A 22,316-nucleotide genomic window follows, 5' to 3' on the forward strand; every position below is an offset into this window, starting at 1 on the left:
TTGGTCCATGTCCCATCAACTGAGGTGGTGGGTTTTATGACATATATTGCAGTCAGCCACCAGGAGGCGATCCAGATGATTTGACTTCACAGCTCCATCTTTGTATACACTCAACGCCTGGACCGTATATTTCTAATTCCCCTTGAACTCCTCTGAAAATGTGAGTGAGGTGTGGAGCAGCCTGACCTCTGATGAAGAAACAAATCAGACAACGTTCAGCTCTACTTCCCTCAACTCTAACAAATGACATAATATCTTTCTGCCATCTGCGCCAGTTGGCAGCGCCAAAGCAAAGCTCCAGTTAATCCCCGATGGTGGGAGCACTGGGATTCTCAGAGATTGACCGAGTTTAACAACAGTCTGTGAGAAAACAGGAAGCTGGCCAAAACAGTCATTCTGTCACTCATCAAACCTCTCTCTCTCTCCCTCTCTCTCTCCAGCTGGCTCTTTTAACCCTGAGGCTCGTCAGGTCTGCAGAAGAAAAAAAAAACCTCAACTTAGACTTTAGCTTTTCACTTCCAGAAATTTAAACTTCCTGAAATAAAAGAAAATTAACCCCTCCCCCAAAAAAAGTGTTAAAGCAAAAGTCTCGGAGATCATCTGGGGTTGTATTGGTTGCCTGGAAACAGCAGCAGCCTTGAGCTTTTTAGAAAAGAATATAAATAAAGTTTTGTTTTTAAAACTTGATATCCTGCGATGAAGTGGACGACTTTTAGAAAAAATGACAGCGTCAACGGAAAAAGTGGAATCCGGTCAAAGTCAATGAATGTGCAGCGGAACATGTGTCTGTTGTGCTTTGTTCTTCTGTGTAAAATGTAAAAGAATCCTTGAACACTTAAATTAAAATCAATTTCATTGTGGTTCTCCTACATAAAGCTGTGCACTTGGTCTTGGTTTGATTACAGAGCTGTGTTACATTATGATTATCAAAGCAGTGAGCCACCAGAGGCAAGTGATTTAAAATCAATATGAGAAGGGGTTCACTGTTTATGACCATTTACTGCTTGAGTTTTCTTTTTGCTTCTCGATGTAATTTGCTGTATTTTACACATTTATGACTTGAAGGCATAAAAAAAAAAAAAAAAAAAAAAATTCTGGATCCTGCATCGAAAACCAAAATTGAATACTTCCCAGGCTCATGACCAATCATTGGTATGTGATCTGGATCCACTCCCAAAAGTTAGTGCCTCCACCTACATTTGTGGAAATCTGTGTTGCGATGGATAAACGTATGACATCTCATTCTCCTGTCAATCAGCCGTGGATTTTTACAACTTTACTATATATTTTACTATTCGGTGTTATAATTATTATTATTTTCAAAGATTTAATAAAAATGTTTGAGCTTAAAATTGAGATTCTGGAGACTCATGTGAGAAGTTGTCAAATTTAAACAACAAACGAGGGAGTGGTGTCTTTTACACCTTGTGTAACACTTTTTGGGCCAAACTCGTTTTATGAGAGCCAGGTTTTGCCCACAGGTCTTTTTTCAGGCAGCTCAGATTTATTTGATTTTGCCCACAGGTCCTATTTTGGGCAGTTCTGGTTTAGACAGCTGAGCTTGGATCTGCTATAAAAAGTCTGTCACACTACAATACATTTAGAGGTCTGGCCTATTTTGAGGATCAGATTTTATCTCCTTCATCAACACCTCTTACCTGTTATGTGAGTTTAAGCCCGAAATGTAACATCGTGATGCTCATAATATCTCAATGTTGTGATTCCCACTTCTGCAAATATGACAGTAGAGCGCAAACCTTCCCCAAGGCCCAACAGAGTCACGTTCAATCAGGCTGCAACAAATTGCACACATTCATATAGAGGCTGCCAAAAATATTCCTGAGGTTTTAAAAGTGAATTTAAAAATTCCTGATTTTTTCCAAAATACAAAAGGATTCGTTCTTGGCCCGTGTCCCATCCTTCCACCGAATTTCATGGAAATCTGTTCAGCAGCTTTTGTGTAATCCTGCTAACAAACAAACACAGAGGCGAATACATAACTTCCTCGGCAGATGGGACAGTGGCAACAGAAATTAAAACTGCAACGTCCAAAGCTTTAACAGGCTTTTGGTAAATGCACAGGACTCCAGGCCGTGTGTGTGTGTGTGTGTGTGTGTGTGTGTGTGTTTTTCTGTCACTGTCAACGACGGTCATGAAAAAAACAGACAAGAATGTGTTTGTCTCAGATGGGGATGGTTGTTGAGAGAGACATTAACACACACACACACACACTATTGCATCCCACATCCCATGAGTATGAGATGGTTCCCTGCAGGTATCAGGATGTCATGTGGTGAACTGACAGTCTGGTGCAGAGCCAACAAAAAAAAAAGAAAGTTGTGTCATTAAATCACTGAAGCCTCAGTCGTTGCTTCCTGGGAGGATGTTCATGAAGTTAATGTTGCCAAGCAACAAATACAACTCCAGACAGTCTCTTTAGCCAAAGTCACTTGGCAACAGAATTTTGATGAATTTCAGATGTAAAAAGACATAAATGAATAAATACATGAATAATTGAATGAAAAGGTTAAAAAGCCTCAAATGTTGTAAAGTCACATGGATTTTGGAGTGAAGCAGAAGTAATGGAGTCAATCTGAGTTCAAGTTGTTTCACCAAACACAGCAACGCTCAAACATCTCAGAAATATTCAAACCAAATCTGGTTTAAACTCAGCTGCTTGACATGTCATATGTCATGAGAAGTTTACACAGATAAAACACGTCTTTGTCTTTTGTCCCTTCCCCACATGATGGTCAAAATCAATCAGCAAACTGAGGTCGGTCATATAGTCTTCAACACTTAACCATGATATAACAAAACAACGCACAGCAGACTGTGGTTCAGCAAATGGGCAGAATTGAATATTAAATATCAAACAAACTGTGTAAGTTTTCATCCAGAGAGACACACATGAACAGGAAGATGGTGCATGAACGATTTCTATAATTCATAGATCCATAAATAAATGATATGAGATCATAATGTGATTCACAGAGACACTTACTCAACTGCAATCACAGAAGTGAAGGGCAGGGCCACACACACACGCACACGCACACTTCAACAGCTTCCTCCAGCCTGATCATCTCCGAGTGCTGAGCACCTACAGAAAAAGTAGAAATGCAAATTTCCTTCTTCGTCTTGTATTTGTGAAACTTAATTTCTTCTTTGTCTGCAACTCATTTTCCTGCAACACTTCAACTCCACTGACCTTTTATTCAAACCTGGAACCTCCAAATGCAACAGACAGAAAATCTAAGACGCAATTTGAACTCACTTTTGTTTCCCATTTGTGGAATGGAAACTGAACTGAACAGAACAGATGATGAATATTTTTGTGAGGAAGCACCAAAAATATGACAAAACACAGTTAACACCAGTAAATTAGTTTTGTTTTAGGATCCATTGGTGAGTGTGAGCCCCACGATGCTCCTTGAATCTGTTGATATGCCTCAGGCGAAGCGTATCATCATCAGTTTCAACAATATGCAGTCAACATCTTCGGAAGCCGACGTGTCAACGTTTTTCTCCGTGGTGAGAAAAAAACATTTATTCTGTCAGAAATGTCCTTTGAGGAATAACATCTGAAAAGTCCCTAAATATAGCAACAAAGTTTTAAACGGCAGAACTGTAGTTTATCATCCGGCTGCAGGTGTAAAATGATTTTTCACTCGGGATCAACATCATATTTTAGATGTTGAACAATGTGACAGTGATTCTTGTCCTCGGCAAGTGTGAAGCTTCAATGATCCAAGAATACAACAATAATTGATTCGAGTAGACGAGAGAAGAGCAGAGCAGAACAGTGGGCAGCGTTGTCCCACAGTCTTCTTCCTGCCAATGCGAAATGTCCATTGTTGCTATGGAAACACAGATTCATGAATCACCGTTTCATTTTTTTCCTGTAGGTTATAAAGCTGTCTTGTGCTCGGTGCCCGTTGCTGTCTGCATTGTAAAAGCCTTCAGATCTGTGAGGTATTAGGTGTGAAGTTTGAGTGTGCTCCCGCTGTGATGACTAATTGGCTGCGTGGTTGGTCGGCTGGCCGAGCCGCGGGCTGAGCGGTCGACGTGACGAGAAAATACGCGGGATTAGATGGTAGGTAGGAGCCGGTGTTTAGACGACACGTTAAGCTCAAACTGTGCATGACAGTGATGCTGCACTGTGCACGGAGTGGGGTGTGGAAGCAGCTCCAGCTCATGTAGGACCGGTCCAATGAGTGTCCATTCTGCTTGTCCCAAAAACCGCAGGTGCGGTGAGGTTCTCTCCTGTGGTGTGAGGAGTTTACAGGCAGAACAGTGACGTCTTCAACTGAATCAGAGCCTCCGGTTTGATATTTGCAATTTGAAATCACCTCACCTATGGTCAAAAGTTTTTTGTAGGATCCCAAGTCCCAAAGTGTGTGGTCCTGCATCTGGACTGGATCGTCTTGTGTGCGCGTTCTCATGGTCAAAAGATTGAATATCAGGAACGTCTGTCGTTATGTCTGTCTCTCACACTCGCTATTTGAAAATCAGATTCGAACATCCTCTCGTGTGCGGCGGGCGTGAGGCTGGAGGCCGACAGGGCTGACGATATGTTGCAGGGACGGATCTTGAGTTTATGTTCATTTTACATTGCTGCTATTTCAAGATGTAACCTGCCAAGCAACCAGAAACTGATTTCCTCCACTATACCTTTCTGACTATGACAGCACGCTCGGCCGCCATACTGCATTGGGCCGTATATGCCGTTTTGTGAATGGGTGTTGCTAGGCAACTGGAGTGCAGTAAAGTGTGACAACATGGTTCTTGTGTTTAGGATGATTAAGAATTAAGAGTTTTAAGCCTTGAAGCTGCAAAAGCTGATTACTGGTGAGAAGATGTGTCATTTTCAATAAGACACAAAACAAACAGAAAAACACACACTGTCATTGTTTGTCATCAGCGGAGCAGCTTAATGTGCTGTGAGCTAATACAGCTGAGTGTCACACTGCAGATATAATCAGAATCTAGATATCTCAATATGTGACAGTCACACTTTGCAAATGCATTTTTACTTTTTATCATATATGTGTCTCGTTATTATTTTCAATCACACAGCAATTACTCAAATATAATCTAGTGGTAATAAACCAACAGATAAAACAAGTGGTTTTATGGCTGATCAGTGTTCTGTTTTAAAAGAGTCTTATAAAGAATATTAAAGCTGAGTGGTTAAAAACATTCTAGTTTTTTAAACAAGTTTCCCTTTGTGGTTGCAAAGAAAAAAAGTTTACGCAGTAAATAAAGACAGTTTTAATGTTCCACCTAATGTTAGCGGGATCAAAGCTGAAGGACGGTGCTCGATCTCTTCAGATTTTGCAATTCGGACACGTGATATGTTTGATATTTATACAATTTAAATAAACAGGAGACCAGCACTTTGTATCAGCAGCGACAGGGACTCATCAACAAAAGTCGGGGTTTTGCGTAACGAGTCGAGCTTCACTGAACTTTGAATAAATAGGTGAACATCTCTTCGTGAGGCAGAAGCTTCAGGGTTGAGTGATCAGAAAAAAACTGAATTTCCACAGGCCAAACAAACAGGCAGCTATAGAATGGACACTGCACTGGTGGATTATAAATGTCGTGGTCAAAGGTCAATAAACTTGTCTTGTCATCCTCTTTCTCTCCAGTTTGCATGTTTATCTCTCTCTCTCTCTCTGATCCTCAGTTTTCTGCCTCGTTCGCCTCAGTTCTGTCTCCTCTGGTTTTTGTTCCCTTTCCTTCCTTTCGTTTGTGTCTTTGCGTCGTCAGCAGAAGAGTAAACGCAGCGGACGAGCTGTGACGTCAGCGTGATGTCAGTGTCTCCACTCCCCTCGTTCCTCCTCTGTATGTTTAACCTACACATCAACCATCAGCATTAGGACCTCGTGGATGAGTGGACGGACGAGCGGTTGAATTTCTGGATCTCTCTCTCACACTTTACCTCACACATTCTGCCTCTCACTTCCATGCCTCCTCTCTTTCTCACTTGCGTCAGCACTTCTGCCTGCTGATGAATATATGAATGAGATTAAAACAGACATACACAAATACGCACTCAGGCACATAGCATACACCAAGCACGACATAAACATTTGATCATTTCAGGGATGTGCGTGTTTTTAAATTTAGAGTGAAATGAAATTGACTGTACTGTTACTTTAATGAGAGAAACTTCAAATGAAGGCAGAGAACAGTCAAGAGGCAGCGTGTGTAACTTCCTGCTTTAAATCAACCCACAACAAGTAAATATTGGAGCTTAACGAGCAGCTTGTTCTTCCTCGAGCAAGAATTCATCCCCGTTTACAGTAGGAGGAGTATCGCTGTATATAATGCACACACACACACACACACACACACACACACACACACACACACAGGTTTAAGTGTAGTGTGTCGTAAACCCTGTCTCTCAGACCCAGAAGGTATAATTGGCCCTTAACTCCAGGACACAGAGGGATGGATGAAGGATTAGATGTAAAGCCGGAAGGATGGGTGGAAGGAACAGATGCAAGATCGCGGAGAAGCTCTAGGAAACCAATCTACGAGAAAAGATATAGGAGAAAACAGATGTAGAGAAAAAGACAGATGCTGCGAGGCAGAGACATACGAGTCGCTCTCAACCTTAAAGTTTTCCCCTCCCTCTTCCTTCCTCTCTGTTTCTATATCTCTCCCTCGCACTTCACTGTAGGCTCCCTGTTGCTATGGAGACCGCTCCTGCCATTGCCGAGAAAGAAAGCGATACCTGAGGAGAGGAAGAAAAGAAGGCACAGGAGCCGATGGAGGGATGAAGATGAATAGGGACGAAACGGATCAATACACTTCTTTCTACATTCCTGACCATGTTAGTATGTATTCAATTCAAAAATACTTCATTTGTCCGTCAAGGGACAATCTGAGGCGAGCGAGTCTGCAAACTACAGTTCACAATTTGATAATGCAACTTATTGAAATTGTGCAGAAGTGCATCTGTCAAGTTGAACTGACGATCTCTTGAATTGTTGCTGTTCAAGGCCTCTGGCATAAAATCCTCCCATTTATTACATGCAGGCGATATGAAAAGAAGCGTCCTTGAGGGCGTTATCTTAAAGCAATGATAGATATGTGACCACTGTTACTCAGAAATAAGAATATGAGTGATTATGCGTCGACTAAGCACATAATCACAACAGCGGTTACTCCTTTCCCGCGTCCTTAATCAAATTATAACCATATTTATAGGATTCATCAATTCTTTCCATTCTTCACTTTCAACTTCCAGTAACCGAGCTTAAGAAATTGCAATTTTACACAGACTCGGGCCAACCTGTCAGGATGTTCTGTTCACAGTAAATATTCACACATCCCAGTTTCTGAAAAAATGAATCTGGGGCGTTTTCAAAATGTTTGAAGCAACTCATGACTTTAACATTTCTGACCGAGCAGGGAATGGTGCGGAACACGCTCTGTAGCTCAGCCATGTGTTCATCCATTGTCTCATTTACACGGCCGAGCATCCAACAGCTGTTTCACTACTTTCTTCGCCTCTTCGAACGGCTCATTTCTCTCAGCTCAGACTCAAGCTAATGTCTCTTCGGTTCATTGAAGAAAACAATGTTATGGTTTTTTACTCTCCTGCACATCGAGCAAGACTTAGAAACAGTAACATTTCTGAATGGCCCCTCAAATTCAGATCATTTTATATACAGATAATAAATATATTGTTATGTAGCAGATTGTCTGTAAATTAGTGAATTAATAAGTCAAATAAAATGACCACAGGCTGAAGTTGTTGTGAAGTTGTGATGTTGCTATGACAGCCATTATTGATCTTTGTGATACTCTGCCATTCTGTTTTTATCAACGTTTTCCAGACATTATACTTTTGTGACTTTGACGTGATTCTTTCATAGGTGGTGAAAAAGTTTAGAGTCTGTTGGATGATTTGCAAAGTACAGGTTCTGGTCTGTGTCAGACTTTTGATGGAACAACATGAGGCTGGAACGCACTGACCCCACGGACAAGCCCTGAGCCAGACCTCAAAAGAAACGTTCACAGAATTCAGAATGTTTCAGCCGATGGTTCTGGATCAGGAGGAAAGACTCCAGCTGGGCCCGGTGTTAGGAGACACATACCCAGGTCTGACCAGCCTGAGCAGAGACCGAAACACCCGGTGATGCTGCTGAGGTACATAACTGATGATGGGTCGCTCACATCCTCTAGTGGTTGGCAACTCATCAGTGTCAAACTCGTGTGGAAGACTTTCAAACGTGCAAAGAATATTCTTTGTCTGATGTGACGTTCAGAGAAGCAAGTTCCAGCCTCAAACTGTAGATTTCATCGAGTCCATCTCTAACCTATGTGTCAATCAGATCAAGTTATTTCACATCTCTGCTGCAGTTTGAGGGGGATTTGCAAATTCTTACATGACAGCGCGATTGACAACAGACAGCACCGTCTTGGAATTAAAAACCCAAAATTGCTTTGTTAAGTGGATTAAAATGGGATTTTTCTCATTCCGATGTCCCTGTAATTTGGCCCCAGGAGTGAATCACACAGGAGCCGTTCACAAAAGCCATTTACTGCGTTCAGTTCTGCTCGGGCTGATGATTCAGTCCCATGAGATTCATTTGCAAATTACTGCCAAGTACTATGGATTTGCCCAAATGTTCACTGTGGCTCCACCATCCTCCTCAGTGAACAACTAAATGCAATCACAAAAGAGTTGTTACAGCAAACGCCGCTCACAAAGGAACTATTTAAAGAGTCCTCTCCAAAAATACTAACTTTCCAATCATAACCCTGCACGCCACATACACTGCTTCATCTGGAAATAGCAAGTTTCATATTGTTGTTTTTAAAATGTGTGCAGGACAATCTCATCCAGAGAACATTCCACTCTTTGTATTGTGTTAATTACAGCTCAGCCATGTCACTGAGTCCCCCCCTCTCCCCTCCACTGCCTCTGTGGGGGGCTGAGAACAACATCGCTCCCATGAGACGAGGTGCATGTATGCTTGTGTATTTTTTTTTTTGTGGCAACATAAACAAAAACCAGCACTGTGGCCAATTATATCATAGCCTGCAGGTAGAGTAGATTCTCTCCGGCTGGTTGGAATACATTGATATCAGTGAGCAAAGTTTACTTTGGCACCTTTAATTACAGGATCCGAACCAACTTTACACTTTACTGCATTTAATGAAAACTATTTAAATCATGTTTCTCTAATTTACAGTATTAGATGTAGCAGTCGCCAAGACTAAGATTAGGTATTATTTGATTTTTTTTTGGAATATAATCGAAAAGGTGCCTCAACGGTGCCAGGACTTTTTTCTAAAATACTCAATTGTCTCCCTCCTGCCGCCGCCGGCTGATGACATGCAGTCACACAAGCAGTCAAACACAGAGCATTCCTAAACCACTCTAATCTCCATGTGTAAATACAGACCTAGAGCCAGGAGGTGCTGGTAAAATATGAAGACGTGGAAGCAGGGGACACAGTTCTAGCCAGATTTGAAAATTAAGCCTGGCAACACGTCTCAGCTTCATTTATGCTGCATCTTCCTTTGCAAATATCAATTTTGTTAAACGCAGTATCAGGATTTCTTGATTAAAAAAGGTTTAATCTCTACGCTCGTGAGCATCGTCTCCAGAGAGAGCGTGGGATGAGACACGGTGAACACAGCTCTTTGTATCGGCCTCTCAATGTGCATGATTTTACCAAACCTGGCAACAATGTGTAAGTAACAATTAAGTGTATTTTCCAAAACACATTCTATGAACTACTCCTTTAATTTGATGTTCTTTCACATTACATGACATGAAAGGACCAGGGCATCAGACAGAGAATCTAAATTGTAAATAATGAGGCTGAAAGAAAAAGGTAATAAAGAGAATAATGTATGATGAGTGAGGAAAGGCAGCACCGTTTGTGACCTTGTTCAACTTTTCAGTAAGAAATGTACGTTTCTCCGGAGAGATTTTGTTTCTTTGAGGCGTTTTATCTTCCATCTATGATAATTGCCTCAAACAAAACCACGTGGGCGCTAACGTGGCCAGAGAGGAGTGATTCCATTGATCCTGAAAGCCGAGTGTGACTCCACGTCTCCAAACTGCTGCGAGCGTCTCGTTGCAGTTTTTTCGTAGACGGGTCTGAGATGCCACCTAGTGATTCTGATAGGACCACCCCTTTTTAACTGCTCCCTCCTTTTCCTGACTCAGCGAACGAGGATACAGGGATGAGTAGGACTGGTCTCCATGGCAACAGCAGATAGATAGACAGAGAGAGAGAGAGTGAGAGAGAGAGAGAGAGAGAGAGAGGGGGAAGAATACAATGAGGATGCTGCACTTACTTCCCACAGGCGCATACACAACTACATAAAATACACAAGTAAACACACACAGGTTTGTGCAGCTACACTTGATTGGACTTTGCGTTGACTTCCATTCATTGTCCAAAACCTTATCCCCAATCTTAACCACGTCTGTGAGTAACCTCAACTCAACCACAACTTGCATCAGAGCACAGTCCATGAGACGATCCCACAGGTCAATACGCCACATTCTATAGATCTGTAAAAATGACTGAGTCCACATCTGTCAGTGATTAAACAGAATTATGATATTTGCTGCCTATATTGAATGAATTGCAGAGTTACCATTAGAAGTGAATGAGCGAGGAAGGATGGTGATTTCATGACAAGACGGTCAGTGAACTGAGCTTTATGGGATTTATTTATCAAAGCAGCGGTCAACGCATATTTTTTTTACCTCAGGCACAACACTGTCCAGGGTCCATCGGCTTCCTGAAATTTCTCCTCTGTCTTCTCGAGTGCAGGTTTCAGCTTCACACCAGCAGCTCCTCACGCTGTCTCACGGACACTGAAGTGGGTCAGACAGCGGTCATGGTGCAGCTTTAACTCCTGCACCAACAAAACTCTCCACGTCCTCGCCTGCCTCTCAGTATGCACCGCACATTTCTCCTGCTTGGCTTCAGCAGAATCAGCAGCAGCAGATCATTATCGCTTGATGCTGACTCCGGCTTTTGTAGAGAATTCTTTTAGAAACTAGAATTTGCCTGATGGCATTTGATGTGAAAATGTTGAGGGTGTCGCCTTAATTTCACTTCAGAAGAATGTGCCGACTGACATCGGCTCCTCGTTTCCTACCTGTGCTGTGGGCCAATGAGGATTCAGATGCCGGTGTAGGAGGCGGTGGTCCTGCTGTCAGTTGCCCTGGAGATCAGTGGTGGGTGGAGCTTATATCCCCGGGGCACGGCCTGTGGTTGGTCAGGTTCATCTCTCCTTGGAACCCCGCCCACTGGGCCCTTTGCAAGGCCTTATGGGTAATGCCTCGCTCTGCTGAACATGTTCCTGCCTGGTTTGTTGTTGGCCTGGTTTGCAGTCAGCAGCAGTTGTCTTGTTGGAACCTTTTTATCTTGTCGCCATGTAGAGTTCCTGTGTGAGCAGACAGAAAAATAAGTTTCTTAGTGAATGGGAGGTTTACGAGCCATGTCCAGAAAACTTCAGACGTTTTCCGGAGGTTGTCTCACATATGAAGAACTCAGCAGGAGACTGTCCAGAACATCCAGGTGAGAGGTGGCGTAAAGTAGGCAGGAAGTGAAAACAGCACTGGCCCATCACATTAAAATAAAATGTCCCTTTTTTCCTTTCACACACTGTGTTAAAGATAAAATGTGCATTAAAACCTCAGTGTAACGATGCTGGGTTGATGTTTTGTCACATCTGAGAGACAACGAAGTGACTGTTGTGGCTCTGATGGAAGACAAAGCAGTTTTCAGTAAAGAGTAAAATGACGGGTTATAAATACTGACTGCTCGTGCATCCTGTGATTTCTTTCATCAGTGCTCTGCCTGGTACACAGACTTGTATCTCCGACAGTGATCCCTGAAAATAAAAGGCTTCGTGCATTTCAAGTCAATCTGAAAAAATATATATATATATATATATATAAAAAGGTGGGAAGAGGGGAAACTGGGATCAAACCGCCGACCTTCTGCTTATGACGTGTGAGCCGCTCGATAAGTAAGAAACAACACTGAGACAAACAGCGGCAGCAGCCTGCATGTGTTAGTTTGTCCAAGTAATCTAAATGACATCCAATAATGAGGTGGGGATGCTCGTCACCATGACAACACTTGGTGAATCATTGTGAGGTTCGTTATGGAGACAAAGGCCTGCGTCGAATTTGTGATTATGATTAGCGACAGTGTTAGCCTAGATACCAGCGTGTACACTGACGTAATAGTGTGTATAAATATACACTATTATATAGAGGCAGCATATTCTCTGCTTATTCTGAAGGCAACCTTATAGCCTCTCCTCTCCGCTGTATAATTCCATGCTTGTCAGTCATTCTTACCGTTTCGAAATAAAGCAGCTCAGTATAGAATTGCCTCGTGTATAATCTCACCCTTTCGTGGTATCTCTGTTTTTTTGTGTCATTGCATTGTGTTGTTGCTGTAGAAGTTTATGGTCTGTGAGCTTCAACTTCCAACGACAACTTTTAAATCCATTAAAGCATTAAATCCTAAAGGGTATCTGGGTCTTTCAAAAACAGCAATTCAAGAACTGCATTATTTTGCCACTTGGGGGCAGTGGAAACTATTTGTGATTGCGTTGATATGACGTTGTTTGAGTGAAAAAGGAGAAGGTTGCTGGCAAACAGTCTCTAACTGCGTCCGTCTTCCATTCAGTGCAGAGCAGGTCTACAGAGACGAGTTTTACCTCCTTCATCTGCCTTTGTTTGTTTGTTTGTTTGTTCGCAAGATCTTGGCAAAAAAACTGCTGGACGGACTAAAACAGAACAGAAAGAACATGTTGGTGTGGATCTGGGATATTTTTTTCACTTTCTTTTAAATTGCTTGATAGGATGTTTTTTAAAGAAAACTTTTTTTTGTGTGAATCTCTGTAATATTTATGGGGTTTGGTATAATTGAGTGTTTGGATCCAAATAAAATCTGGATCAAGTGGTTTCATACAGGTAAACTTTCTAATAAAACTGATTCCAGATAAGAGAATGTTTCACTCATTCATGAGGCAAAATCAAAGACAGCATCTTGAACAATCTCTGCAGTTTCCCTCACGATCAATAAATAATTACAAGTGTGTCCCTCCTCATGGACCAAAGAGTGAAGCAGATCATGTGACAGTAAGTGAACAGAACGAAATGGTCCTCGTCTCAGTTTCTCTCTCCGTCCGTTCTGAATGCTGACTCTCCTGCCCGCCCACCGGCTGCTTCACCCTCTTCTTATCTGCCGTTAGAAAACGAACCAGTGCCTCCTGTTGGATGAACGGCTGCAACTTCTCCAGGATTCGAGGGGCGATGAAAATGGATTTCTTCTGAGATAACCAAAAACTTCAGGGCAGATAGAGATTTCTAGTGTTTACGGTCTGTCTCGACTCTCTCCCTTGAACTCCTTCACTTCCATCTGTTTGTCCTCGCTCTCCAGCCCGTCCATCTTGGCACACGGAGCGGGAGCGAAGGGTGAATTAATAAAGGAGTGAAACTGGAGCACGACTCCCTGAGGTCCGCCTTTTCTGGGACGCTCACACTCTCTCTCTCTCTCACACACACACTTGTAAGGCCTACATGTGCAAAACGCCACATGCATGCTCATGCATTACTGGGGTGACGAGATGGTAAAGGTAGGAGACACAGAGGGAAAACAATCCATGCGTCCCATCCTCTGCATGCTCCTGTCTTAGGGTGGGAGGGACGAGAGGGGGGGGGCAGAGGAGAGGTGGAAAGTGACGAAGAAGAAAAGGAGGATGAGGAGGAGGGAGGGCAGAAGCCACGTGAGGAGGGATGCATGGAGAGTGTTGCCCAAGGCGGTGAAACCCACATCGGTCCCCTCTCCTCCATCTTTCCTTTTCTCTCTCATCTACCTCCTCATCTCATCTTCTTTCTCTCATTCCTTCACACTCCTCTCCTCATCTCTCTTCTTCTTCTTCTTCTTGCCTTTCTAAGGAACTAAAGTACATTTGTGCGTGTATATTTATTTATCAAAGATTTTATTTAAAGATGGCTCCCCAAAAGTAAAGCCAAAGTGTCCTGATCGCCCTCTGGTGGCTGGCTGCAATATAGGTCATAAATCTCACCTCCTCCATGTTAATATATGGACCCAACTATGTCAAATAAACGTTTCTCAAAGACTTTTTCTGTCATTTATGCGAAAGATGGCCACGTTTGTACCTGGGATATTTTGGCTTCATTTTTAAACAGTGGGGTAATGTTATCATCGGGCATGTGAGGTTTTAAAGTATAAAAACGACACTAAAAACAAAACTTCCCGACGAAACATCATCAAAAACCGAACTGGACAAAGTTTTACTGCAGCAAAAAATCTGAGCCATTACATTTTCCTATCGACAGGTTGCTTTACATTCAGGAAGGAAAGTATTGTTTATTAATGGCTTATGTAACCTTTTAAAAATCAAGCCCCCTTCAGCAAAGGGGAAAGAAAACGTCCCCCAGGAGTTTCATTGTGATTCAGAGCGTTGTAGTGGGCACAGTGAGCCAGGCACTGGGGATCAAGCCAGCGACTCTTCAACTACACACTAGATTTTCTGAGAGAGCTGCCAGCCAGCGAGCTTTTCCTCCCCCTGCTCCATCCATCTCTCCTCTCTCTGTCTGTCACTCTGTTTTCATCTCCTTCATCTTCATCCCCACAATATGCTGAGTGAAACAAGGACGGAAGGACAGGAAGAAAGGAGCGGATGAATGGAATTAACCGAGCGAATCAGCCGGGGAACAGAAATAAATGACTGTACGAATAAGTGGATGATTATGAGAGAGAAACAAAATTTACAATTCCTCTTTATTTCTGAGGTTTTGCGTCACCGGGAAATGACAGGTACACAAAACACCAATGTAAAGAGCATCTTTTGTGATGTTCATAAATAAAACTAATCAACAAACCTGAGTGATTCTGGGAATATAAATAGTAAAAAATAGATCAAGGTCACAGGAGGAAGAGCATGACGGAGAGGAATCTCCAGATATTGCTCACCTAATGACGCATGACAAAAATACTAAATGCTCACATGCATGAGTGAAAAGAGCAATCTGATACAAACACAGATGAGGTCTATGTTTCCTCATGAAACGTACAAATGTGCAGAACTTGATTTGTATTTATTTTTTAGACATGATGCAGAAATGAAGGGGTGGGATTTGAGGGACAGTGGGAGGGAGTTGGTGAGTGGGCAGACGAGTGGAAAGGACTGAGTGGATGGCTCAGGAGCAAACAAAACGAAAGAGTAAAATGTTAAAGGTTAAAAATTGGTTATTTCATTCCCCACATTTATTAATATGAAGCTTGAAAGGTAAAAAGAATAAAGCAGCTTCTGAGCATCCATGTAAAAACGTTAGATTCACTGAAAAGTGAAACCGGGTTAAATTTTCGAGGTCTTCAGGATTAAACTGGATCTTTCTGTGTAGTTGTCATGTTCTCCCTGTACCAGCTTCCTCCCACAGTCCAAACACATGCAGTCAAGGTTAATTGGATATTTAGGATTGCCCGATGGGTGTGAATATAAGTGTGGATGGTTATTAGTCGATGCACATCCGCTCTGAATGGATGGGACCACCGGGGACTGTTTTCAGGCTGGACACTGATTCTTAAAAAGCAGTCTTCCACAACTTTTAAAACTGTGCCTCACATTTATTAAATTAACTTTCAAAGCTGTTTCTTCAGTTAAGAAGACAAACAATGCTAAAAACCTGACGTGAAACTGATAAACGTACCTGAACAGTCCCCTTATGAAACAGCATTTAAATCTCCTGGATGCGAACCACCTTGAAAATAATCACGATTTTACCCTCGACAACATCACCTGCTTGAACTGCATTGTGAAGGACAGAATAAATACATAAGTGGGTAAAGTTTAGGACCAAGACGCTCTTAAAACGCAGCCATGTGAATGTGATACAATCAATTATCTGATGTGGCACCGATTAAAGTGCAACGTTGATTTAAGTCTTCATCTAGTATGTGAGAGGGATTACCTCGTTTTCGCTTTCTCTCTTACACACACACACACACACACACACACACAAAGGAAATCAAGCATATTCAAAAAGATAAAGAGAAAAACAGGCCAGGAGAGAGAGAGAGAGAGATGGAATCAGTGAGGAGAAAGAGGGAAATAGAGCAGGAAGGGAAACATGCAGGGAAAAAGTGAAAAGAAAGAAAAGAGTCGGAGCTAGAAGCTGCGAGAGGGAGAAAGAAAGAGAGCCTCTTGCGGAAGCCCAGGGGGTATCCTGCCATCCCAGAATGCTCTGCTCTAACCTACTTTGGTATTTCTGTTTCTGTCTTTGTCTCTGCAGCGCTCTGAGTGGGCTATAGCCTTTACACACCACAGCTCAAGGAGTTGTGTGCATGCGTGTGTTTCTGTTCTTCCATCCTCGTGAGAACCAAATACACACTGATGTGCATGTGTTCGCGCCTGTTCGTGTCTGTGTCGAGGACATCGTGTCCGCAAGCATCTGATCAGTAACTCTTCCTAAAGACGCTAGATGAGGCCTGTTGTCTCCGGTTTGGATAACACACACACACACACACACACACACACACACACACACACACACACACACACACACACACACACACACACACACACACACACACACCTCAGAGAACGGAACAGAAGAGGGGAGTTACAGTGAGGATGATATCAAAGCATCCAAACACTTGTATGAGTCTTGCTCTGTGTGCGTTTTATGTGTGTATTTATATGTAACATGTCATGAATGTGTGAGTCAGTGACACTGTACTGCATATGTGTCAGTGTATGAGTCTATCTATGAGTGAATGAGAGTGTGTGTGAGAGTGTGTGTGTGTGTGTGTGTGTGTGTGTGTGTGTGTGTGTGTGTGTGTGTGTGTGTGTGTGTGTGTGTGTGTGTGTGTGTGTGTGTGTGTGTGTGTGTGTGTGTGTTGAGGTTGAGTGGGCAGCCTGACGACCAGCTCAGCAACACGCTGCTGCCATGGAAACTAATGAGCTGAGCAGGGAACAGAGGAGATGTATCTATGTATTAAATCCATCTGTCGTACAACAGTGTTCAGTTTACTGTCATCGTCTCACTCTATCAATGGTTTCAATTCTTGTATGACTTTTATTTTGTTAATTATATAAATTCACTCAGTTGTTTCTGTCACTTTGGTGAATATACGTATGAAAAAGTGAAAATGACGTCAACAGTGTGACTGTGTTGAATTACTACATCTCAGCTGAGAATTTTTAAATCTGAGATAATCTGATCAACCAATAGTGAACCTGCACAATGAGAGTGTGTGAGCAGGTTTTAATTCCCGACTGTAAAGTGACAACACTAAAGGTGCATCTATACATTTAACATCCAGCACTGGAACCAGGGCTCCACCTGCTGCATACACACACACACACACAGTGAATTTTAAATCTGTTCTTCAGCAGTTAACAACTCTTTGACCCTTGAAGGGAACTTTAGACTCGTGTAAACTTTTCAACCAGCCTCCTGTTATCTATTAAACCTCTTGATGGTAGAATTCTGATTATGTAATCTGCGTTTTAGACAATGACTAGTTTCGGGGGGGGGGGGGGGGTTCCCCAGGACTGACCGAGTTTGGCAAATTCCGAGCAGCATGGGGAAGCATCCTGCTGATCATCAGACCACATTGATTATTTAGACAGTAAACAGTGAATGGAGCAGACAGCAGATGGTCCTCAGAAAGATCACTGGAAACTACAATGGACGCGGTGCCAGAGCAGACGGCTCTCCTCCGTTTTACCTCATGTCCTTCTTCTAATCCTCGACCCCCCCCCCACCCTCAACCTTTCTCCCCAGGTCCAATAGCTTCATGTTTTGTCAGGTGGAATTTCATGGAGACACCTTAACAACACATCAACAATACTTTTGGCTAATAAAGTTCATTCAAATGCAGAAAACTCCGGCTTTTATATCAAGTCCCAGGTCTGATGTCCCGAACCCCTCGGCCCACAGTCTACCAGAGCTCTGAATACTGTTCAAGGAATGAAACAACACTGTTTTAAATCATTAGTCCCAGACACACTGTGAGTAAGCTGATGTGTCAGACTTTGGGCCACATCTTCGTACACTGCACTTGTGCCGTGGAACTACTTCACGACACGTTTATGATGAAGATGAAACACTATCTTTCCAGCCCTCTCCACGTTTGGTTTTAAATTGATTTTTCCAGCAATTCCACTGTCATTGCCATGTGTCCCAGAGCTGAGCATTGTGGGTAAATCTTTTGAGTTGCAGGAACATTCGAGAAGCCCACAAATGCTTTGCTTTTTTCTCATGGAGGGAAGGAAAAGAAGGGACAGGTGTGTACAGTGAATACTATCAGTTTGACTTCAGCTACTTTAAATAAGTGTTTCTCATATGTGCACTCGTTGCTGGAATATACAATATGGCGTCCACGTAAACCGGCCTTTGCTCGTTGTAGACTGTCGTTCACCAGCGAACTCGAAACGCTCCCTCTCATTGGCTAGTGGTTGGGATAAGGCTCTCTGATGACTCACTCGTCCTCTCTCTCTGAAAATGCACTCGAGCACAAGCTCACAAACAATGACACACTTCAAATGAGCGATATGTTAACATTTAAACAGAAGTAATTACTGACACTTTGGTTGTTCAAGGAGAAAACAAACAAACACAGAAGAGAGAAGACATCGCACACATCGGTGGTAACAGGAGTCTGAGGGGCCTCAACCAGAGCACCCCCCCCCCCCGTGGATCTGTGTGTGTGTGTGTCCATGGGCATCCTGTGCATGTGGGCGGACAGTGAAGCTGAGTTGTCATATTGGGCAGAACATATCTGCATATTCATCACTGAGCATCTATGTGAACGAGCCGGCACAGAGAGAGAGAGAGAGAGATCCACACACACACACACACACATGCAGGTAAACACAGATGCACAAATTCACCATGAGAGGTTAACCATATCCTTAAAAAAAATTGTGACCGCGTCGTGCTGTCGTCGACCGGAGGGACGGAGAGAGAGATGAAGTAGATGGAGAGACAGTAGAAAGATGAGAGCGAGAGAGAGAGAGAGAGAGAGAGTGATAGAGAGAGAGAGAGAGAGGAAGAGAATGAGTGGTAGGCATGCAGGAGACTCTGTGTGGGTTGACTTTTTCTCTCCCGGGTGCTATGGTAACCTACAGCGCTGCAGCTTATCATAGGAGAGGAGAAGAGATGAGGAGAAGATGAAGAGAGGAGAAGAGATGAGGAGAGGAGTGGAGGACTTTTCTCCTTTTCTCCCTCCAACAGACTAGAATATAGCTTTTAATAATCGTTTTTTGAAATAGTTTCTTAACTTGCTCATGATTATGGCATCACTCCTCTTAATGTGGTCCAGATTATTTAAGAATGGGCCTGAATGCTTTCAGAAATCATTCATGGAAATCAGTTGAGTATTTTTTCTTCATCTCGTTAACAAACACAGACTAGAACATTGACTCCTCAGAAGTAAAGTTCACCGTCTGATTGGGAAGATGAAGACTAACAGCATCATGTGTCTCATGGTCATAGTGGGTCAGAGGTCATTGGGATCTAATACTTATTATTATTTAACATAAGAGTTAATTTATTTTAAAAGAAATAATAAAACAGTAGAACAAAATCAAAGAGTGTTACTTTGCAGTGATTAGTGGACAACAGTCTCCGACTCTCTGCTTTTACTCAGATTCACAAAAGCAACATTTCACTTTACAGGATATTTTACTTTTTCTTCTTGTATCAAATTTAGAAATAAAACAGTGTTTGTGGGTGGACTTGTGTTTTGTTTGTTGTGACACTTGATGATATAAACAAAGAAATTACTAAGGCCGTAAACACAACAGCCCTTTGTTCCACGGTCTGTTTTTATTATGTTCGCCCCGGAGCACAATTCAGCAAATTAATCACAACATGATTCAGCCGCATGAAAACAGGCGAGCGCTTCATCAGCCGTCTAACAAAGACTCAACTGGTGCGGAGAGAAGAAACAGATTTAGGAAAATAAGCTGGAACCTGAAACACCATAAGATCCCAGTATAAACTCATCCACGTCTGCATAACAAATCATCAGCAGGTAGTAGTTAGGTGGATCTGAGCAAAGGGGCAGAATCCAGGATTGGATTGTAAGACATGGTGTTTTTGACATTTTCACTAATTTCACAGGAAACAATAAAATTCAGCATTTTTATGAGTGTGTGCAATTTGCTGCAGATCCAATTAAAAATTCCGATCTAGTGAAATAAGTGTGGTTTCATTAAGGGACTGTTGGGCCTTAGTGGAGGTATGAACTCCACTGAGCGCCAATCGAGTATTAAATCTGTATATAGATGTAAATTATGTGTGTGAATTAATTCATGTGACTATAAACATAATGTGCTGGTTATTAAGACTAGAAAAACACGATATAATTGATTATAATCTATTAATCCCGGACAGAATCATCCATGTAATATTTTAAACCACCACCACTGCGTAGGTGAGTAACGTGGCCTCGGCTATAATGCTTGTTTGAATTAACGTGCACAGTTTGGCCTTGGAGGAGATATTAGCTTAACTGAGTACTGCTCCAGTTTTATACAAGTAAGATTTATTACTGTTGAATCCAATAATTATACTGAAAAACATTTGTTTCTGAAAAGCCTGAGTCAAACACGTCATAGCATTGAAAGCTCATGGATCCTCAGCTCTTTGTATGAATTGATTCTTTCTTGCAGACACAGTCATCGAACGTGGAGCACGGCAGTTATCTGAAGCCACAGGACAATCACAGTCATTGATTATGGGCTGTTGTTAGCTGATCGCAGATTAACATGCTTCCACGTCGGTCAATAACGGAAACAATTCAAAGCTCATCATCTGAGTGAGTCGCACAGTGAAATCCTTTAGTTAGAATTCCTTCGTTTTCTTGATTTGTGACACGTGAATTAAACGTTTTTTTATTGTTGCAAAATCTGTCGAGGTTTGTGTCTCTCGTTCTTCTCTCTCCTCCTTTGTCTCACGCTCTTTCCTCTAATTTCTCACTGTTTCATAATCCTACTGAGAATGATGCAACCATACAGTAACTGTGCAGACAGACAAGCAAACACACACACATACAGTGACACACACATACACACCAGAGTACTTAGGACATTTTTCATCTGCACTTAGGGAGATATGTTGTTTGCGAATGAGCTCAGACTAACAGTTTCTCTCTGTAGACTGCATATAAAGACTTTAGACTATATGTTAAGACTGTAGACTGAGTATACGGAATGTTTATTAAGTATGTAGAATGTATATAAGTACTGTAGACTGCATATAAATACTGTATATAAAGACTTTAGACTTTACTGGAAAGTGACTGAGTTCAGTCAAACTTTGACCACTGATGATAACAAGTATTCACATAACAATTGACGTTACAGTAAACTTGACTCGAGGAAACTGAATCTCTGGGCGAGGGTGGAGACCATGTACTTGTGATGGGGATCGAACCTGGCTCCTGGCCTTGTTTTCGTCCCCCTAACCTTTTCCCACTCCTCTGCCTTGCCACTGCTCCGCAATCTACTGAAGCAGAAACGATTCCTGAAGCTTTGTATCTTTGTATCTGCTATAGACGAAGCTGTGAAGATGAGATGTTTCCTCCTACGCAGGCCGGCAGCAGCTCTGGAGACTCAAACACCTCCAACTGTAGCTGCGGCTGAGAAACGTCTGAGAAACTCCCTCAGGAAAACCTGCCCGTGGCCCCCATCACTGCCTTTAGGTGACAGATGGGCGTTTCTGGTTTATACCTGCAGAGAGGATCTGAATTCACTGAGCGGACTGATATCAGACCTGGAGTCACAAACACTCCAGATGTAGCATGTGATGAAATGAAAAACCTGTGTGGCTGCCATGTAAGTGAGTTTTTCTCCAATTAACAAGCTGAATCACAGTTTTATGAGTCAGTCAACCTCAAATTGTTACAAATAAAAATGTCTCGATTAAGGACGAGGTTGTAATAAGACGGCAGAGGAAGCGAAAGATCCTTGTGAAAGTCGTATTAAAGTCAGTTCCAGATGTGGACGACCTCTATAACACATTTTTTAAAAACTAGAATGACTCAGGAAAGCACACACTTCTACCAAGGCCCAACTGTCTCCTCATGAAACCACATTTAAATTCACCAGATCCACTTCTTTCCTGACCCACAACACATCCGTCCACCAGATTGCATGACACGGCAGAAAATAACTATCTTGTAAAATGTATAAATTCATTAATAAGTTCAATCTATAAATTTGCATTTGCAACTTTATATCTGACAATAAGATCTGAGGTCAGG

At 42.3% G+C, this 22,316-nt stretch overlaps 1 protein-coding gene across 3 annotated transcripts in view; it reads right to left on the reverse strand.

Annotated features, from left to right (window-relative positions):
- The window catches only part of lrrc7 (leucine rich repeat containing 7), a 78,526-nt gene that overhangs the window by 54,574 nt on the left and 1,636 nt on the right, over nt 1-22,316 (reverse strand). Inside the window, exon 2 of one of the 3 annotated variants that reach the window (XM_069521574.1) lies at nt 11,152-11,439. The exons of 1 other annotated variant lie outside the window; for it this stretch is intronic. The gene's annotated coding sequence lies outside the window, so the exon portion shown is untranslated. Of the gene's footprint in view, nt 1-10,753; nt 11,074-11,151; nt 11,440-22,316 lie in introns of those variants that run through there. One more of the 3 variants, XM_069521576.1, reaches the window with a different exon arrangement.

The sequence above is a fragment of the Paralichthys olivaceus genome, chromosome 3 (assembly GCF_024713975.1).
Source record: "Paralichthys olivaceus isolate ysfri-2021 chromosome 3, ASM2471397v2, whole genome shotgun sequence".
Classification (NCBI taxonomy): Eukaryota; Metazoa; Chordata; class Actinopteri; order Pleuronectiformes; family Paralichthyidae; genus Paralichthys; species Paralichthys olivaceus.